Here is a 15,023-nt window from a genome sequence, read left to right as displayed (position 1 = left end):
CTACATACTTAATACATACTACTTGATCCTTAAAGGTAGAATATGGTGGGTGATCATAATTTAATAGTTTTTTAATATATAAATTTGGGTCATTATTATAAACATCAATTACTGTGCTATGTTGTGACACATCTATGCACTTAAGGTCACAAGCAATATAGGGCTATTAGTCCCACATTGTTCTGAGTCCTTGGCCTATATATTTTTTTCTGTCTACTTTCTTAGAATCAGCTGTCCCTCCCTACTGCTATCTTCTATGAAAATACAATAATTGTGATTTAAGCATAATAACAAGTAAATAAATTATGAGTGAGGATTTGAAAAGCTCACCCTATCAAGTGAATAAGCTTAAGTGCATGAATTTTGTAACTAATATTTTATTTGTATAAAGCCCTTTTCTAAATCTTGTTTCTTGGTTAAGATTTCTAAATCACTGAATTCCAGCTTTAGAGTACCATATTTGATCAACTTTCCCTTTTATGATCACATACACAGAACAATTTTATGATCTGGAAGTCTTAGTTGAAACAAGGGTTGGTTGCAACAAATTTACTTCTTATGCAACTGCAGATCACAAAAAAGTGTAGTCTTTCTAAGCTCAAACACTTAGGATGCCTAAGAAATAAATTGCATAATTTAATACCTTGAAAGCGTGACTTAGCTATCTGAAAATTCACATAAAATTAAATATATAAATAGGAGAACAAATTCAATTCAATCAGCAAATATTTATTGAGCATCTACCATGTTCAAGTTCATTATATTAGCACTGCAGGGAATATAAAAATGAGCAAGACACAGTCCGTGCTTTAAGAGCTTAATATCTAATAAGCTAGATTAGATACAAATGAGTAGGATGAAATGCAAAAATGTAAGGGGTGTAAGAAAAGAATAAACAAAATTTTATGGTAGTTCAAAGAAACTGAGATTAAACTTAGTTTGGGGAGAAAGATTAGAAAATTACAAAGCATTCCATGGAATAAATGATATTCATGATGAGAGTCATAGGTTGGATAGGTTCTTAAGGGAGGGAATCAAGGAGAAAAAAAGAAGCAAAATATTTAAGAGACATAAAAATGGAAAACTGTTGATGAAAATATGCATGGTAAATCTTTGATTGGACGAATATACAGTGTGTTCAGACTGGGGAAAAATTAATAAATAGAGCAGGAAAAGGCAGCAGCAGTAGGCATGTCAGGCTGAGAAATTATCAATCATTCTTTCTATGAATATTTACTGAGTGTTTATTATATGTCAGACACTCTTGTAAGCACTGGGGATAGAACAGTAAACAAAACAGACAAAAATTGCTGCTCTCATGGACCTTATGTTATAGTGGGGAGAGAGACAGAAAGAGAGAAAACAGAAATAATAACAATAATAGCTAACACCTTAGGGCACTTAGCATGTGTCAGACACTGTTTTAAGTATTTTACATAAATTCATTTAATTCTCAAAACACCTCTATGTACTTTCTACCATGCCACCTGCCGGCCCACCATCTACTGAGTTTTTATGAACTGGACTTTCTGCTGCCCTAGGATTTTAAAAAATAATAAAAAGACTACGTTCCAGCAGTCCTGCCTTCCCACACCAAGTACACAAACATGAACATGAATAATTAACATATAACATGGCAAGTGTGGTCATGTACATGTCCGGGTAAAAGTTGGATGGACAAAAAACATGTTTTTTGCTTTCTGAAGTATTGATGAGAGAGAGGTTGGTGTCTCATTGTGTAGCAGGAAGCCTGGGAAAATACACAGGATATGAATAATGTAGTCTCTGTTCTGAGAACAGCAGCCAAAACTGTTTAAGCTAAAGAGATGGTCAGGGCTAGCCTAGAAAGAACATGGCCCAGCACACTAAGGCATCTGAGCTTTATTTCTTTAGGCAATGGAAAGCTTCTGACACTACCTCAACAGAAGAGTACTACAGATAAAATACTTGCTTTAGGGGCCGAGAGGTGGTGTGGTGTTTAGGGTGCTGAACTCCCACATGTCCCACCATGGTTCAAGTCCTGGACCTAGCAGCTTTTTTTCTCACTTTACCTCTGTGTGTGTGTGTATGTGTGTGTGTGTGTGTGTGTGTGTGTGTGTGTGTGCGTGTCTGGTGACTGCATTGCCTTGTAGCAATTTGAAAACTAGTAATGATAAATTTAAAAATTAAATAAATACTTTTAAAAGATCACGTCTATGAAGTAGATTACTATTATCCCTACTTTATAGGAGAAAACTGAGGTACAGAGATTAAATAAACTGCCTGAAGGCAAAGTAAGAAATGGAACCATATTCAAACCTGAGGTATCCAGCTACGGAGTCTGTATTCTTTTTTATTTAGTTATTTTTTATTTATTTATTTATTTTTTTGCAGAGGTTTTTGCTATAGGGCATGTGCGCTCGCCAGAAAGACAGAGAGAGACAGAGAGATAGAAAGAGAGAAATCACCCCCAGGGGGGATGGCCACGCCGTAATCCCTTCTCCTCCATTCTCCTCTCAGGATCTTGGGCACACACGCACACACTCCCTGCGTGAGTTTAAGCCACTGGGTCCGGGACTCGAACTATGGTCGGCTACATGGGAGTTCAGTGACATAGCCATTACGTTAAATGCCGGTCCCCAGAATCTGTTTTCTTAACTATCATACGATACCAAATAAGCATGATGTCAGGTATCAATAAATAATAAATTTAAGGAGTAGCAAGCCATTTTATCTGGAATACATAAGAGAATAGCAAGGAATTTAACTGAAGAAATAGTTTGGACCCACATTTTAGAATGCCTTGAATGCAAAATGGAGGATTCAGCCTACTGAATTAAGTGCAACTGGAAACCACTGAAGACTTGAGCATAAATATATAATCTTCATTTTATAAAGTGTAAAATGGAGTGAGGAGAGAGGCGGGGGAGATCAGATCAACCACTGAACATTAATCAAGACTATTGACACGTCCCAGGTGAAAAGTAATTAAGAAATAGAATAGGATAGAATAGATATGGGAGTCCCAAGAAATGAGATATTAAACACACACACACACACACACACACACGCACACACACGAAGGAAAAAAAAAAACAGTAATTGAAAAACTCATTCTTCCAGTTCAGGCCAAAACCTTTCCTCTCAATTTCCATTATCTAATTAACAGCAAATCCAGAATCCAACAGTTCTTGGTTTTTTTGGCCAGAGGGCATGTGTGTTTACAGGAGAGAGACAGAGTGAGGTTAAGTGAGAGAGTATCCCCATCCATGAGGGATGGTCATGTTCTCTCATTTCTCTCTCCTGTTTGGGTTTTTGGCATACATACACTCAGTGTTTCTCAAGCTGCTGGATCCAGGACTCAAACCACTCAGCTAGCCATGTGGGATCCAGTCACCATAACCACCAGACCACTAGCTGGTCCAGAATGCAACAATTTTTCACCACTTTCACCACCACTACCCTGGTCCAAGCCATCATCAACTCTTGTCTGGCTTACTGTAAAAGTCTGTTTACTCCCTGCTTCCCTTGCTTTACTGTCTAGTCTCAATGTAATTGCCAGAGTTGTTATTCTAATAAAATAATTCAAATCAGTTCACTCTTTTGCTCAAAACCCTCCACTGACCTCCCATTTAACTCACAGCACAAAGCCAAAGCCCTTACAGTGATATACAAAGTCCTACATTATTTGGCCCTTTCCCCATACCTCTCTGACCTTACCTCCTCCTACTCTTCCATTTACTGATTTTGCATCCATCACACTGGCAACTTTGCTATTTTTGGAACATGTATGTTCTCCTCCACCTCACTTTACACTTGCTAGTCTTTAGGCCTGAAATGTTTCCTCATCCTCTACCATATCTGCCTGACTCTCTCCTGACCACATTAAAATCTTTGCTCAAATATCAACTTTTCATTTAGCTTCCCTGGACTATACAATTTAAAATTATGCATACATATACACCCTGTCCATCTATCTACTTAACACATTTTTTTCCATGTAACTCTTCATCATCTGACATTATATATAATTTATTTATCTGCTTGTGTTTCTTCTTCCACTAAAATATAAACTCCATGGTGACTAGGATTTTTGTCTATTGTGTTCACTGCTATCTTTGGTGCCATTAATAGAATCTGACACATGGTAATTCTCAATAAATATAATTCATATAATAGGGAATTGGACTGAGAGAATAGATGGAGCAAGGAAGGAGAAAGTATCAAAATGTTTCCATGGTGTCCAGATTCTAGGAATGGTAGTTACATTCTTCAAAACAAAAGTTGGAGGGAACTGATTTGGAAGGTGGATATTAATTCATTTTTAGACATTATGAGTATATGGTATGGGACACTGGTAGATCAATCGATGCAAGTATGAAGGTTAAGAAAGAGGTCAGAGATTAAGATAATGGTTTTGAGGTTATTAATACTATTGAATCTATAAACTCCAGATATGCTTACATACAGATTATATTTCAATAAATACTATAAATGTATTTTCTCTTCCTTATGATATTTAAATAACATTTTCTTTCTCTAGCTTACTTTACTGTAATAATACAGTATATAATGTATATTACATAACAAACTATGAGTTAAATGACTTTATGTTATTGGTAAGACTTATGTCCAATAGTAGGTGATTAGCAGTTTATTTTTTGGAAGTCAAAAGTTATACAGGATTTCTGACTGTTCCCCAACCCAGGCATTGTTCAAGGGTCAACTGTATAGCAATAATAATACTGAAGGTGATAGGATAGAGCCTTGAGAAAGGTTACATTTAGGGGAATCAAGGAAGATTACCAATCAGAGATGCATAAAGAGAACCAAAACAATGGCATGCCATGAAGCCAAGAGAAGAGAGTTTCAAGAAAGTGTTGGTAAATTGCATCAAATGTCACAGGAGAACTCAAGACGATTCTTAAAACTCAGAACAAGTGACCAGCAGTTATCGTAATGGCTATGTCGCTGGACTCAACACACACACACACACACACACACACGCACACACACGAAGGAAAAAAAAAAACAGTAATTGAAAAACTCATTCTTCCAGTTCAGGCCAAAACCTTTCCTCTCAATTTCCATTATCTAATTAACAGCAAATCCAGAATCCAACAGTTCTTGGTTTTTTTGGCCAGAGGGCATGTGTGTTTACAGGAGAGAGACAGAGTGAGGTTAAGTGAGAGAGTATCCCCATCCATGAGGGATGGTCATGTTCTCTCATTTCTCTCTCCTGTTTGGGTTTTTGGCATACATACACTCAGTGTTTCTCAAGCTGCTGGATCCAGGACTCAAACCACTCAGCTAGCCATGTGGGATCCAGTCACCATAACCACCAGACCACTAGCTGGTCCAGAATGCAACAATTTTTCACCACTTTCACCACCACTACCCTGGTCCAAGCCATCATCAACTCTTGTCTGGCTTACTGTAAAAGTCTGTTTACTCCCTGCTTCCCTTGCTTTACTGTCTAGTCTCAATGTAATTGCCAGAGTTGTTATTCTAATAAAATAATTCAAATCAGTTCACTCTTTTGCTCAAAACCCTCCACTGACCTCCCATTTAACTCACAGCACAAAGCCAAAGCCCTTACAGTGATATACAAAGTCCTACATTATTTGGCCCTTTCCCCATACCTCTCTGACCTTACCTCCTCCTACTCTTCCATTTACTGATTTTGCATCCATCACACTGGCAACTTTGCTATTTTTGGAACATGTATGTTCTCCTCCACCTCACTTTACACTTGCTAGTCTTTAGGCCTGAAATGTTTCCTCATCCTCTAAAATATCTGCCTGACTCTCTCCTGACCACATTAAAATCTTTGCTCAAATATCAACTTTTCATTTAGCTTCCCTGGACTATACAATTTAAAATTATGCATACATATACACCCTGTCCATCTATCTACTTAACACATTTTTTTCCATGTAACTCTTCATCATCTGACATTATATATAATTTATTTATCTGCTTGTGTTTCTTCTTCCACTAAAATATAAACTCCATGGTGACTAGGATTTTTGTCTATTGTGTTCACTGCTATCTTTGGTGCCATTAATAGAATCTGACACATGGTAATTCTCAATAAATATAATTCATATAATAGGGAATTGGACTGAGAGAATAGATGGAGCAAGGAAGGAGAAAGTATCAAAATGTTTCCATGGTGTCCAGATTCTAGGAATGGTAGTTACATTCTTCAAAACAAAAGTTGGAGGGAACTGATTTGGAAGGTGGATATTAATTCATTTTTAGACATTATGAGTATATGGTATGGGACACTGGTAGATCAATCGATGCAAGTATGAAGGTTAAGAAAGAGGTCAGAGATTAAGATAATGGTTTTGAGGTTATTAATACTATTGAATCTATAAACTCCAGATATGCTTACATACAGATTATATTTCAATAAATACTATAAATGTATTTTCTCTTCCTTATGATATTTAAATAACATTTTCTTTCTCTAGCTTACTTTACTGTAATAATACAGTATATAATGTATATTACATAACAAACTATGAGTTAAATGACTTTATGTTATTGGTAAGACTTATGTCCAATAGTAGGTGATTAGCAGTTTATTTTTTGGAAGTCAAAAGTTATACAGGGTATCTGACTGTTCCCCAACCCAGGCATTGTTCAAGGGTCAACTGTATAGCAATAATAATACTGAAGGTGATAGGATAGAGCCTTGAGAAAGGTTACATTTAGGGGAATCAAGGAAGATTACCAATCAGAGATGCATAAAGAGAACCAAAACAATGGCATGCCATGAAGCCAAGAGAAGAGAGTTTCAAGAAAGTGTTGGTAAATTGCATCAAATGTCACAGGAGAACTCAAGACGATTCTTAAAACTCAGAACAAGTGACCAGCAGTTATCGTAATGGCTATGTCGCTGGACTCACATGTAGTCGACCACAGTTTGAGTCCCGGATCCAGTGGCTTAAACTCAAGCTGGGTGCATGTGCCCAAAATCTCAACAGGAGAATGGAGGAGAAGGGATTGAGGCGTGGCCATCCCCCTAGGGGGTGATTTCTTGCTTTCTCTCTGCCTCTCTCTGTCTTTGTGGTGAGCGCATGCGCCCTATAGCAAAACCTCTCCAAAAGGGAAAAAAAAAAAAAGAAATAACTCAGAGCATGAAATTGGTATAAATAGGAAGCCATGTCTGACCTTTGAGAGAGGCGTTTCATTGAAGTGGTAAAGGCAGGAGCCAAATTCTAAGGTACTTAGGAAGTAGTTAGTACATGAAGAAAGAAGATAGATATATAGTTTTTTCATATAAGTTCACCAGAACAAAAACCCTCATATTCTTTCGCAAAACGGAAACTCCTTGAAATATCCAACTATAGGAAAATAGTAATTTATGAAATATTAAAGCAATGAAATACTTTTTGAATATTATAAAGAATATGAATAAAAAGGGAAATGCTTGCTATATTAAAAATACTCAAAATAAAACATATACATCATTCATTTATCTGACCTTTAATTTTGGAACTTCTTCTAAATACATAGGCACACACTAGAAAAACAGTGACAGACAAAACAGAAAGGCCTTCTATCCTCATAAGACTTACAGTTTGTGATTCAAACTATGGGAAAATTATTTATATACATATATAGAAACAGAGAAAAGTATACCCCCCAATGCAAAAGCTATATATTATGATGGTAGGATTATGGCTCATTGCCTTCAAATATTTTTCAATGAAAATGAGCTGTTTCCAATAAATAAAGAGAAATGTAAATATTTATAGCAATGAAAGGAAAAAGAGAATTGAAAAGGTAGTTTGAGGAGAGAGGAGAATTTGAGAAGATTTTTTTTTGGAGAGATTTTCGTTATAGGGCGTGTGCGCTCGCCAGACAGACAGAGAGAGACATAGAGACAGAAAGCGAGAAATCACCCCCCAGGGAGGATGGTCACGCCACAATCCCTTCTCCTCCATTCTCCTCTCGGGATCTTGGGCATGCACGCACACACGCCTGGCGTGAGTTTTAAGCCACCGGGTCCGGGAGGCGAACCACGGTTGACTACGTGGGAGTCCAGCGACATAGCCATTACGCTAACTGCTGGTTCCCGAGAAGATGTTTTTAGAAGAAACCTGAGCATGTCAGAAGACAAAGAGAAGAGGAGCAGAGATGTAGATAGTGAAAATTCACACATCTTTCTTACTGCAACAGCTAATTTAAGATATCCATTCTAAGAACTCTTCAAATTCCTTGGAGAATAGACTTTGAATACCCTAAAATAGTTGTCCTAGAGCTGACATTTAAACATGTCTCTTGTGAACACTAATAAAGATCTCAGTCCTCTACCTAAAAAAACAGCTTGATTCAGACAACAAATTTCATAGTAAAACTACTAATCATGAAAGAAATAGTTGCTGAATATCATTAGTGCCCATGAATTGCCTCACTATAGAATCCATTCACCTCACCCCAATATCTTTGCTTCTGAATATTTTTTAAATGGAATAAATATTACCTGAGTGTGGGTCTATTTTTATTACTACCTGAAAGGATGATAAATTAACAAAAGTATGTTGTAGCATATCTAATATGCTGACCTCTCAATTTCTGAAACTACTCATCTCCAATGGTATCCTTCTATTAGCCACCTATTCCCCACACCTTGGAAGTTACCATCACCATTTACTACTCAAAATCACTAACTCAAAAATGACATTCTCTGACCACAACCTTCCAGGTTGCTAATTCAGCTATGCCCTTCATCATTGTTTTAGTTCACAGCGATCGCCTCCTCCATTTTATCCCTCCCTATGCATCAGAATTTTCTTAATTTACTTTATCTATTTTTGGTTTGTATCACTGCTGTAAAACTCTTGACAAAAGCACAAAAACTTCTTGTCTCACTATGTTTTTGTTATTTATGATGATAATGTATTTGAACCTATCTAACCAAATTCCAACTACTGGTCATTCCTACTATCCACTTTCACTTCACCTGTATCAAGTAGCCAGCTGCAGGGCAATCACACAACAAGCAGATAGGTTTGAATACATAAAATCAAAATCACTACCTACGGTAGGGCCCTAAACACTGCCCACCACTCTTATTGTGTTTTCCTTTTTCACTTTCTGCCACAACTTTTTCAAATGTTCTCTAATCTTCTCAAACCTCTAGTATTATTGCCAGATCCATCCTTTTCAGAAAATGATGTTGTGTCACTTCAAGACTACCACTACGGTTTCTGTACTCACAGAGTGAAAAGGTAGGAGAGGCAACTTTTACTGTTCTGGTGCTGCCCTAACCTCCACCTATCCAGGAGCAAAAGGAAAGCAGGGCTGCCTAGCCTAACCTGATCACCAAAACCCCTTCCCATTTTAGAGTGTGGGAGGAGGGGCTGCCTCAGCCTGTGCACCATATGCAGTGATTTCATATAAGCTACTTCCTTATATCACATCAGCCCCCAACCACATTGGGACAAGAAAGATTTGGGTACACAAGAGCCAAAAACTGAATACAGTGAGACTGTGGAAGAATTCTCTCCCTATACTCACTCCAGGTGATAAAGGAGAGAAATTAATCTCTTTAAATCTGAACACAAAACTCCCACTGTGGATGCCTCCATGGCTACCCACAATAGAAGAGGGATACTAGTACAGAGCAGTTCACACCATGGGGACGTACACAAGCACACAGTTACAGAAACCTACTCCAAAGAAGTAGCAAGACATAAGTACATTATCAGATGACTAAAAATCACATCAGAGTCCCAAGAAATATGAGAAAATCAGTAAATAGTTCCTCCCCCAAAGGAACACAATAACTCCTCACCAACAATGGATGGAACACAAGAAATAACAGATATGTCAGAAAAATAATTCAGTATATTTATAATATACTGAGAATATACATATACAAGAAAAAACAGACAATTTCAGGAGATGAGAAAAATCTTTTCATGACATGAAGGAAGAACTCCATACAGGTACTCTGAAAAATAATCAAACGGAACTTCTGAAGATTAAAATTAAAAACTTGCAGGAAACCAAAACCTCCCTTAAAAGTGTTGACAGCAGATTGGACCATGCAGAAGAAGGAAACTCTGTACTTCAAGATAAAACTTCTAACTTAGTACAAGTAACTGAAAAGAATATAAAATAACAATGAGAAAAAAACCCAGGAAATCCTAGACACCATTAAATGGCTGAATATTTGCATGATGGGAGTTCCAGAAGATGAAGAGATGGCTATGGGCTTAGAAAATCTCTTTCATGATAGATTAGCTGAAAACTTTCCAAATTTAGAGAGGCATATGGAAATCCAAATAGAGAAAATACAAAGAACACCAAATAGATTTAACATAAGAAAATCCTTTCCAAGGCACATCACAGCCAAACATAAAAAAATCAAAGACAATGTTCTAAAAATAGCAAGAGAGAAACATCAAATTACTTACAAAGGTTACCCCATTAGACTAACATCAAATTTCTCAATGGAAACAATTCAAACAAGGAAAGAATGCAAAGACATATTTAAAGTTCCAAAAGAAAAACAATTTCATCCAAGAATACTGTTCCCTGTAATATTATCCTTCAAATAGTAAGGAAAAATAAAATAATTCCCAAATAAACAAAAGCTGAAAGTATTCACCAGAAGTAAACCAGTTCTACAGGAAATACTGCACCTGGAAAACTAAATGGAGATAAATAGAAGAAAACATAATAAAACTACAAAAGAGAGAGAGAGATAAAGAAACTAAATGACAGGTATAACTCAGCACATATTGATAATAACATTGAATGTTAATGGACTAAATTCCCCAACTAAAAGACAGATCTACTCAATTGGTAAAAGAATAAAACAGGAACAGTTTATATGTTGCTAACAAGAAACACACCTCATTGACAAAGATACACAGACTGAAAGTGAAGGTCTGGAAAAAGTTATATCATACAATCAGAAATGAAAAACAGGGAAGAGTCACAATATTGATATCAAACAAAAAAGATGTTAAAATGAAAAAGATCAAAGAGACAAAAAAAACTACATATTTTTAAAAGGAATGATTTATCAAGAAGATATAACAATTATAAATTTTAGTGCACCCAACGCTAGGGCACCCAAATATGTAAAAGAAAGACTGCTAGATCCAAAGAGAGATACAAATTGTAACACACTAAATGTTGGAAATTTCAGTACCCCACTGTCACCACTGGATAGGTCATCTAGACAAAAAAATAAATAAAGGTATACAGGAGCTATTTGATACCATAAACCAAATATACCTGACAGACAGATATAGAACATTTCACCCAGCAACTACAAAACACACTTTGTTCTCATATACAAATAGAACATTTAAAAACATTGACCACATAACAAGCCTCTACAAATTTATAAGTATAGAAATTATATTCAGCATCTTCTCTGACCACAATGAAATTAAACTTGAAATCTATCACAGAAAGAGACCTCAAAATACACAAAAACATAGAAACTATTAATAAACAACCTATTTCCGAACAACTTCCAAACTGCTGAAGAAATTAAGGCTGAAATCAAAAGATTCATAGAAACCAATGACAATAAATACACCACTCTCCATAACCTATAGGAAACAATGAAGGCAATAGGAAATTCATAGCCATTAGTGTTCTCTCTCTCTCTCTCTCTCTCTCTCTCTCTCTCACACACACACACACACACACACACTGGAAAGGTGGTAAAGAAATAACATTGGATCTTGAGGAACTGGAAAAGCAACAAGAACAGAAGAAAAGCAATAGAAAAGTTTAGAGCTGAAATAAATGAAATACAGAAAAAAAGAACTATACAAAAAATCAATGAAAGAAAAAGCTGGTGTTTTGAGAAAATAAAATTGACAAACTCTTAGTTAAACTAATAAAGAAAGTAATAAAGCTGGTATATAAGCTATCCCAATTTTTTATGAGAGAATACTATGAGTAACTATATGCCAACAAATAAGAAAACCTGTTAACAGATGAGAGAGACAAATTTCTGGACACATACAAGTTACCTAGGTTGAATCAGGATAAAATAGGAAACCTGAATAGACCAATAACTAACAAAGATGTTCGATCAGTAATGGTCTCCACAAAGAAAAGTCCAGGTCAAAATGGCTTCAGTTCTGAATTCTATAATACTTTTAAAGAAGAGCTAGCCCCAATTCTGCTTAAACTATTTCTAAAGATCTAAAAGGAAGGAACTCTACCAAATTCATTCTATAAAGCCTCCATCACCTTGATACCAAAACTATAAAAGGACATAACAAATAAAAGGAATCTATGGACCAATATCCTTGACGAATACTGTTGCAAAAAATCTCAGTAAGATACATGAAAGCCCAATCTAATACCATATTAAGAAGACAAATTGAGGGGGAACAGCAGATGGCATAATGGTTACATCACTGGAGCCCCACATAGTCAGCTGTGGTTTGAGTCCCAGACCTGGTGGCTTCAACCCACACTGGATGCATGTATGTGCGTGCCCCAAACCCTGACAGGAGAATGAAGGAAAAGAGATTGCGGTGTAGCCATCCCCATGGGGTGGGTGGGTGGATTTCTTGCTTTCTGTCTCACTGTCTCTGTTTCTCCGGTAAGCAAACATGACCTATGACAATAATCTCTCTTAAAAAATAAAATGAAGAAGACAAATTGAGGCAGGAAGACTTCCTCAGACCTCCCACTGCCTTCAGACTGCCCCAGGCACACCCAGGAAAGGCCCCTCCCAAATCCCTTTACTACCATGAATCCCCCAAGCCTGCACAATGGAGCAGGAAGCAGCAGCAGTGAGTGAGACAAACTGAGGCAGGAAGACTGACTCAAACCTCATAAAACCATCAAAAACAATACAAAATTAAAGAAAAAAACTGAGGACAACATATGGGAAATAACAAGATACTATTAAATGCCCAAATATCCAAATAATAGGTATTCCAGAAGGTGACGAATCAGACAAGGGAATAGATCTATTCCATGAAATACTTGCAGAAAACTTACCAAATCTAGAGAAGCATTCAAACATCCAGACCCAAGAAATACAAAAGACTCCAAAGAGACTCAATGTTAGAAGATCCTCTCCACAGCATATTATAGCTAGATTGGAAAAAAAAAATCACAGGCAAAGACAAGATTCTAAAAATGGCAAAAGAGAAACATCAAGTAATTTACAAAAGTATTAGGCTAACATCAGACCTCTCAATCAAAACAATGTAGGCAAGAAAAGAATGAGAAGACATGTTCAAAACACTAAAAGAAAAACAATTTCAACCAAGAATATTTTATCCAGTAAAATTATTCTTCAAATGGAAAGAACGAATAAAATCATTCTCAGACAAAAACTGAAAGAATTGTCTTATACTAAACCTGCTCTTCAATAAGAAATGAAGGGAGTACTATATTAGGAAAGCTAAAAAGAAATAGAAGTAAGAGGGGGGAAAAAAAAACAAGAAAATGGTTAACACAAGACGTGCATAGACTGAATGTGAAGGGCTGGAAAAACATATTTCATGCAAAGGAAGACAAAAGGCTGGAATCCCGATACTGATATCAGACAAAATAGACTTTAAGACAAAAAAAATGTAAGAGACAAAGAAGGGCATTATATGGTACTATAATGGCTAATTCACCAAGCAAATATAACACTGATAAATATCTATGCACCTAACCTGGGAACACCCAGATACATGAAAGAAAGCCTGCTGGGTCTAAAGGGAGAGATATACTGCAACACACTAATCACTGGTGATCTCAATACCCCATTATCTCCTTTGGACAGATCTAGAACATGATCATTTGGACAGATCATCAAAGGCTGTCTTCCAGCTCAGAGATTCTGTCTTCTACGTGGTCCAATCTGCTATTAATACTTTAGAGGGAGGTTTCGATTTTCTGTATTATTGTCTTTATCTCTAGAATTTTGGATTGATTCTTTTTTATGGTGTTTATGTCCTCCTTCAAATCCTGGAAATATTTCTTCATCTCTGTCACCATGAATATTCTGAATTCTTTTTGTTACATTTCTATGAATTCTTTTGTGCTGTCTATGGTTGAAGAGATGCTTTGTTCTGCTAAGAGATCGACTGCAACACACTAATCACAGGGGATCTAAATACTCCAGTATCTCCTTTGGCCAGATCATCTTATCAAAATAAGCAAAGAGATACAGAATCTAAATGACACCATAAACGAAATAGACTTGGCAGATATCTATACAACTTCCCACCCAACCACAAAAACATATATTTTTCTCAGTCCTACATGGAACCTTTTCAAAGACTGACCACATGATAGGACACAAAACAAGCTTTCAGGGACCGGCAGTTAGCATAATGGCTATGTTGCTGGACTCCCATGTAGTCGACCTTGGTTCGAGTCCCAGACCCAGTGGCTTAAAACTCACGCCGGGCGTGTGTGCATGCATGCCCAAGATCCCAAGAGGAGAATGGAGGAGAAGGGATTGCGGCGTGGCCATCTCTCCTGGGGGGTGATTTCTTGCTTTCTGTCTCTCTATCTTTCTGGAGAGCACATGCGCCCTATAGCAAAAAACTCTCAAAAAAAACCCAAAAAACAAAACAAAAAAACCAAACAAGCTTTCACAAATTCAAAGACATAGAAACTATACCCAGCATCTTCTCTAACCATGGTGCATTAAACTTAATATTAATTACAGGGAAAAAACTCAGAAATACACAAATATATGGAAATTAAGCAATATACCCTGAATAACTTCACAATCACTGAAGAAATTAAGACTGAAATCAAAACATACATTGAAACCAACGACAATGAGTACACAAGTTTCCATATTCTATGGGACAGAGTAAAAACAGTCATAAGAAGGAAGTTCATAGCAATTAGTGAACTTAAGAAAAAGATGAAAATGTGGCAAATAGACAACCTAACAATACACCACAGAGAACTGGAAAAACAACCAACCCACCCCCCCAAAAAATGCCAGGAGACGAACCAGCAGATGCTGTAATGGTTATTTCTTTTTTCTTTTCTTCTTCTTTTTTTTTTTTTTTTGAAAGGTTTTTTGT

The 15,023-nt window shown here is 36.6% G+C and overlaps 1 protein-coding gene across 1 annotated transcript in view; it reads right to left on the bottom strand.

Moving 5' to 3' along the window:
• LOC102481074 (ectodysplasin-A-like) overlaps positions 1 to 15,023 on the bottom strand; it is a 456,842-nt gene that overhangs the window by 378,428 nt on the left and 63,391 nt on the right. The gene's annotated exons all lie outside the window — the stretch shown is intronic.

This window comes from Tupaia chinensis, unplaced genomic scaffold (assembly GCF_000334495.1).
Source record: "Tupaia chinensis unplaced genomic scaffold, TupChi_1.0 Scaffold138500_1, whole genome shotgun sequence".
Classification (NCBI taxonomy): domain Eukaryota; kingdom Metazoa; phylum Chordata; class Mammalia; order Scandentia; family Tupaiidae; genus Tupaia; species Tupaia belangeri.
The sequence above is the reverse complement of the archived record's forward strand: the minus strand, read 5'-3'. Positions and strand labels throughout refer to the sequence as shown.